This window comes from Zootoca vivipara, chromosome Z1, assembly GCF_965207765.1.
Source record: "Zootoca vivipara chromosome Z1, rZooViv2.hap1.1, whole genome shotgun sequence".
Lineage (NCBI taxonomy): Eukaryota > Metazoa > Chordata > Lepidosauria > Squamata > Lacertidae > Zootoca > Zootoca vivipara.
The window spans coordinates 15479472-15487409 of NC_142583.1; positions in this window are offsets into that span (position 1 = coordinate 15479472).

Sequence of the window (7938 nt, forward strand, 5' to 3'; positions counted from 1 at the left end):
CACATTCGTTTTAAGAATTCTTCATCATCAGATGTTTGAGCTAAAATGAAACTGAAGTTTGGTGTGGGAGCTCCCCCCCCCAATTTAAGGAAATTAATGAGATATAGCCTTAACACATGAATAACCTGTCTTTTTGAACTGTGGAACAACCTGATTTTCAGAGAGAGATGCCTGGTTCTTAACAGAGATAATAAACCTGGGTCTGGGCTACGCTAGCTCGGATTGTAAGTGGTGGGAAAAAATTGTGGGGTCAATGCGTCGCCACACCAAAAATAAATAACCTTCCACACAGTAAACTAGAAGTTGAGGGAAACGGTTCTAACTTAGTGATCTTCTTGACGTGTAAGTTTTCTATGTCAATGGTGAGTTTTAAATAGAGAAGTTTGTCATACGATGCCAATCTCACCTGCAGTGGTACACCCCAGAAACAGGTTTAGCACTAGTATAGTTCTAAACTAGTATACTAGTTTAGAACTAGTATACAGTTTCTCTGAAAAACCACCAGTGAAGTAGCACATCTCAGTTTCTGGTGGTGATTCCAAGAACTAACAAGTGTTTTCCCCTCCTGCTTTATAACCAGATGTTACTGGTGAAGAACAATAAATTGGAGAGGGGAGACCAGAAACAGTTTTGGACTCTGTATAGAAAGCCAGTTCTAACCTCACAAACTTGGGGTCCTTGGGTAGGGTTGCCATATTTCAAAACTGGGACACCCCAAACGTTTTACCCAAAACGGCAAAATAACACAATTTTTAGATTGACTTGTTTAAGATCCAGGACAAAGCACCACCTTTCGGAAATCCCCCCCTGGATGTCAATTGTGCCGTGTGTGTGTGTGTGTGTGTGTGTGTGTGTGTGTGTGTGTAAGATATACATACATAAAATAAAATCAGGAGATGAGCAGCTCAACATGTGGAGCTTTTAAAGAACATTCAGCCAGACCCAGAGACATGCCCCTGGTGAAACGGTGATTTTTGGAATCCACGTATTGTTGGAGAGGCTAACTAGTTTTTCAAAGAAGACATTTTTATTCGGTTGTCAATTATTCAAAGCAGTAAAAAGTGACAGAACATTGTCAAGAGACCGAGAAATCGGGGTGGAGGAAGGAGCGGAAGAGGAAAATCTGTCAGGACCGCAACACAAGATTAATTTGCTTTTAAATAAGAAACTTAAGAAATATGTACATAAAGGCATTCATTGTATTGTCAAATCATGGGGATGCAGAATGAAAGCAGGTAAAATGTGGTTTGTATGTTCAATTAGGAGATTAACCATTTCCATTTAAAATGCAGTTATATTGTGTGTTTCATTGTTAACAAATGCAGTAAGATCATGCAATATCAATGCAAAATTGTCCTTGCTTTGTCCCCTAGCCACTTGGAGTTTATAAGTTAATTTTTCCAGAAGGGTTCTTTCCTACACTTTGGTATACAGTGGTACCTCTACTTACGAATAACTCTACTTATGAATGTTTCTACTTACGAATGGAGCTCCATCCGCCATCTTGGATGCGGTTTAGATAGGATTTTTTCTACTTACGAATTTTTAGATAGGGTTGCTTCAACTTACAAATTTTTTCTCCTAATGCATTCCTATGGGATTCGACTTACAATTTTTTTCGACTTACAAATGTGCGTTTGGAACGCATTAAATTCGTAAGTAGAGGTACCGCTATACCAAGTTTGTATGTTCACCAATGTCTAGCCATAATAGCTCTTGCCACTTTTGGTAGTTATGACACTATTTGCAGTGTAGGTTGTAGTTTTCATCTTCAAAATAGTTAATCAGAGCTAGCTAGGGAGATGGGGAAAGCTCTTTGCCTATAATTTTACTGATTTCCTGAAATACTTGAATGCAGAAAGTTTGGGCCTTTCCATATTGCCACCAAAGATGGATGCAAGTCTCCACTGCAACCCCACCAGTATCATGACGAGAAAGAGATATCCGACAGCTTACATTGGTGCCATAGACCATTTGTGTATTAACGCTAACTCCATTTCTTGGCCAGATTGATTTTAAAGGAAGACAACTCCATAATTTGCTCTACTGTTCTTCCATCAAAGATGAACTCAAGAGCTTTTTCCCACATCGGCTTGATTCCATTTAAATTGCTTGGATGCTTAGTTAGTTAGTTGCTTATCAGTCACTGCGTAAAAGAACACGAGAACTTAGAAGAAAACAGAAGTAACCGTTCAGAGGAAGGAGACAGGAAGGTGATAGTCCAAATTGCTCCACTTCCTCACAATGCTGATGCAATAAGGTCTCTGGTGAAATATTTTCAAGCTAATTTTATTTGCATCTTCACATACTACCGCTTTTTCTTGTTTGGTTTGTTCACCTGTATGTTTCTGGGCACAATTGCCTGATCATGACATATAAAGCCCTACATAGCTTAGATCCAAGCTATCTGAAAATCTGTATTCCTTCATACAATTTTCTGTTTTACAATTTAAAACACTCATTCTACATCCTTAAGATATCAATGACTTCCCTCCTTCTCTTTCCATGGTTCATTTTACAGATGATAAATCCCTGCATATTTTACAAAAACTATACCATTCAGTGTTCCATTATTGCATCCATCAAAACTTGTTTACACTGTTGAATTTATCTTAATGTTGCCAGCGTTTTCATCTGTACACAATTATTTTCCATATATTGAATAAATGTTTTCTAATCTTTAGATATACGTTCTTCTTGTTCTCTTATTCTATATGTTAAGTCTGCAAGTTGTGCATATTCTGTCAACTTAAGTTGCCATTCTTCTTTAGTTGGGACCTTGCTCATTTTCCATTTTTGGGCTAACAAAACACGGGCCGCCGTAGTGGCATACATAAATAACCTTGAAACAGAATAATAATAATAATAAATTCCTTCCAGCAGCACCTTAAAGACCAACTAAGTTTTTATTTTGGTATGAGCTTTCGTGTGCATGCACACTTCTTCAGATACAGTACACTGAATTAGAAGTCCCCAGACGCTTATATGTAGAGAAAGGGTGGGGAGGGGTGGTGGAAATGGGTGATAGACTGACTGATAGCTGTTGACGACTGCAAATGACTGCAAATGGACTTGCATGAAAAAGCAAGGGGTGAGGTGGCTGAGGATCGCTTTATCACGTATAATGAGATAAGAATCCAACGTCTCTGTTCAAACCAGGTCTCTCCATGGTTTTAAGCTTGGTGATAAGTTGCTGGTTCAGTGTATCTGAAGCATGCACACGAAAGCTCATACCAAAATAAAAACTTAGTTGGTCTTTAAGGTGCTGGTGGAAGGAAGGAATTTTGTTTGTTTGTTTGTTTGTTTGTTTCGACTACGTCAGACCAACACAGCTACCTACCTGGGAATTTCAGTCTGAGAGGGGGCCTTCTCAGTGGCAGTGCCAGACTTTGCCACTCCCTCCCTGGAGAAGCCAGACTGGGTCCCTCCTTGCTGTTCTTTGACCGGCAGGTGGAAACCTTTTTGTTCCAACTGGCTTTTGGGAACCGACTGCTTTTAATGAAAGGGCTGGTGGTGCTGTGCTGTTTTCATTGTAATCATTTGTAAGATTTTAATAGATTTTCATACATTTTATCTCACAGATAAGATAAATACATGTGGACAGGTCTCTCAATGGCTACTAGCTAACTGAAGCTTACCTCTGCATAGCAAATGCTTGCAAATATATACTGGTGGGAGAGAGCAGTTGTATTTGTGTCGTGTTTGAGGGCTTCCTAGATGGAAAGAGGACATGGCACCAGATGGTTCTTTGGTTTGATCCAACCAATGCTGCTCTTACGAGCTTATGGTTAAAAGCTCTTGCAATTAGGGTGACTTCCGTTTTCTGCTACATTTTTAGCCATAGCCAGAGAAGATAAAACCACTGAGGGATGCAAATCAACCGTCCTTCAACTTGTATTGACATGGAACATCTCAAGTGTGTCGCAGGCACACAATCAGCGCGCTAACCACAAGTAAATAACTTCTAACAGGGAAAGCTATTTGAGTCTTGGAACTTGATTTGCATCTTGATTTGGCAACCACATATATATTTTTTTATACGTTTCAAATTTATTACAGGTAGGTAGCCGTGTTGGTCTGACGTAGTCGAAACTTCTGTTTCAGTGTATCTGACGAAGTGTGCATGCACACGAAAGCTCATACCTATGACAAACTTAGTTGGTCTCTAAAGTGCTACTGGAAGGAATTTTTTTATTTTTTGTTTTCAAATTTATACATTTCACTAATTTTCCAATCATTTTTACATTTCAAAACTTGACTTCCTTCCCCCACTTTCTGCGGTTCCTTAAATATATTTTTAATATCTTCTGCATATCCAAATTAACTTAATTTGCTCATTTATTCATCTTATTTAAATATATACTCTTATAAATCTGCAGTTTATTACAACAATCCTGCCAATGTTCTTATCTGTTTACATTTTCTCCCACTCTGCCAATCCACAAACATTCCCCACACTTTCACTCAGTGATGCTGGTGGGAAGTATGATGTTGAACTCTGGATAAAAGGGAGAAATGTGCTAAGAGGAAGGCACACTTGGCAAACCCTCACTGTGATCAACTCCTGCCCAGAAACCTATGTCCCCACTGTGGAAGGACGTGTGGATCCAGAATTGGCCCCCACAGTCACTTACAGACTCACTGTTAAGATCGTGTTCATGGAAGACAATCTTACTCAGCTACAAGTGTTTGCCAAACAGAAGATGGTAGGTAGGTAGGTAGGTAGGTAGGTAGGTAGGTAGGTAGGTAGATACTGCCTTATAAGATGCAATACATACAAGATACAATATATATATATATATATATATAGAGAGAGAGAGAGAGAGAGAGAGAGAGAGAGAGAGAGAGAGAGAGAGAGAGGAGTGCTAGATTTTTGAATGATGTCCAAGCTTTCACTATACACTATATTTTGTATTTTACAAAATGGTGGGGCTTGTACATACCCTCTCTGTATGCACAGATTATATATCCACCAGTACTTATTCACATAGGTAAGTAGGTAAAAGGTAAAGGACCCCTGGACGGTTAAATCCAATCAAAGGCGACTATGGTGTTGCACTGCTCATCTTGCTTTCAGCCGAGGGAGTCGGCGGTTGTCCACAGACAGCTTTCCGGGTTTATGTGGCCAGCAGGACTAAACAGCTTCTGGTGCAACGTAACACCATGACGGAAACCAGAGTGCATGGAAACGCCGTTTACCTTCCTGCCACACTGGTACCTATTTATCTACTCACACTAGTATGCTTTCAAATTGTTAGGTTGGCAGGAGGTGGGACAGAGCAAAGGGAGCTCACCCCCTTGAGTGGATTCAAATTGCCAACCTTATGATCAGCAAGCCCAAGAGGACCAGTGGTTTAGACCACAGTATATGTCCTACCTATATAATCAAAGTGATCAAGGTGCACTCAGGAATTAATCAAAGAATCGAGTTGGAAGGGACCCAAGGGTCATCCAGTCCAACCCCCTGCAATGCAGGAATCTCAGCTAAAACATCCATGACAGATGGCCATCCAACCTCTGTTTAAAAACCTCCAAGGAAGGAGAGTCCATCACCTCTCGTGGGAATCTGTTCCACTGTGAACAGCTCTTACTGTCAGAAAGTTTTTCCGAATGTTTAGTTGGAATCTCCTTTCTTGCAACTTGAAGCCATTGGTTTGAGTCCTATCCTCCAGAGCCACAAAAAAAACAAGCTTGCTCCATCTTGGTCTCCTCTTTTCCAGGCTAAACAAACTCAGTTCCTTCAAGTGCTCCTCACAAGGCTTTGTTTCTAGACCCTTGTTCATCTTGGTTGCCCTCCTCTGCACATGTTCCAGCTTGCCAACATCCTTCTTAAATTGTGGTGCCCAAATTTGGACACAGTATTCAAAGTGTGGTCTGACTAAGGCAGAGTAGAGTGGTACTATTACTTCCCTTGATCTGGACACTATACTTCTGTTGATGCTGCCTAGAATAGTGTTAGCCTTTTGTGCTGCTACATCACACTGTTGACTCATGTTAAGCTTGTGGTCCACCAAGACCCCTAGACCCTTTTCACATGTACTGCTAGTAAGTCAGGTGACCCCCATTCTATATTTGTGCATCTGGTTCTTCCTGGATAAGTGCATAACCTTACATTTGTTCCTATTGAAATTCATTCTGTTAGCTTGCGCCCAGTTCTCCAATCTGTTAAGGTCATTTTGGATTCTGATTCTGGCTGTATGCACGTAACTGTTGTTTCAGACAAAGATTCTACCCATGGTTGTGATAACTGTGTGAGCTCAAGGTGTGCATATGTCCCCCACAACTTGTAGAACAGGGATGGGAAACCTATGGCTCTCTAGAAGTTGTTGGGCTCACAACGCCCATCATTGCCAGCCAGCAGAGCCAACAGTCAGGGATGATAGGTGTTGTAGTCCAAAAACATCTGGGGGGTCACAGGTTCCCCATCCCCATTGTTGAGTTTGTACATTTCGTGGTACAGTATGAATTGACCTTTTGTTTCTGTTCAAACACTGCTCAATGGTTTTCGCTGCAGAACTGACACCTGCGTTTATCCTCACCAGCATTCTTCACCGAAATAATTGGTTTCTGCAATTCTCAGATGTTATGACTCAGACTGGCTTAAAAAGCTGTCAACATTTGATCCGTTAAGTGTTAATTATTCTCACTGGAGCCAGATGTTCTTCTCTGTTTCACGTCAACATAGAAAAATAGCAGCCAATAACAGCTGCACTGCTCTGATATAGTAAAATATTATTTACCGAATTTATATACCGCCCCATGCCTGGAGGTCTTCAAAATATACACACAAACTAGTGTCCTGCATTTTGCCCCGATGCGATGTAGAGGTCTCTTGGATATTCATACTGTTCCAGTAATTTTTATATCAGCGGAAGCAGCAGTTCTGCACTTATGAAGAGTCTGGTTGTTGTTGTTTGTTTGTTTGTTGTTAATTAATTAATTAATTAATTAATCTAGTTCAATCCCCTGCAATGCAGGAAATTTTCACCCAACGCGGGACTTGAAGCCACAACCCTGAGATTAAGAGTCTCATGCTCTAACAGTGGGTTAAGCATATTTGCAAAAGTCGGTCCTACATGTCTCGGGAAAAGCCAACAATCTCATAAGTATCTTTCACATTCGGATAACTGGGGTCATGAGGAAGTGACCAAAGGTGGACAATCGTAAGCTACAAATCTTTTGCCCCAAGTGCAGAGCTGCACAGAAACAACCTGTCTTTCCCACATCCATTGGGTCCAAAATCAGCTAAAAACCAATACGGAATATAATAGTTTTTCCCCCCAAACCTATCCAAACCCAGAACCTCCAAGTGTCCCTATTTTCCAGGGATGTCCCTGATTTAGAGAAGCTGTCCCGGTTTCTTATTTGATCCCGGAATGCCCTGCTTTTCCTTAGGACGTCCCTATTTTCATAGGAGAAATGTTGGAGGCTTTGGAGTTATCTGACCCCTGAGCTGCCTGAGGGCAATCCTGTATAGGGAAGTTTTTTTATTGTTTTATTATGCTTTTGTATATGTTGCAAGCTGCCCAGAGTGGCTGGAGCAACCCAGTGAGATGGGCCGGCATATAAATAAAAAAATTATCATGGGATGCTAGATTTCAAAAATTAAGAACCAGGACACCCCAAAAGTTGTTGAGCTTTCTTTAGGAAGACCCCAACATTGTTGAGTTGGTGTTTTTTTTACAAAAAACGCCCCCCCAAAAAACCCCAGCGATTTTTCTATTGATTTGCCTAAGATCAGGACAAAGCACCACCTTTCGAAAATTCCCCCAGGACTTGAATGCATCTTTGAAATCCCTGTAATGTCTGGGGAAATCTGGACATATGGGAGCCCTAAGAGAGAGCAATGGAGGGATGTGTGAGAAAACAGATTGCCTCCAGACCTGACTTTTGTGCCTCTTCAAGTACTCAGGTTGTCTTTATCTTCTAAACCCACAG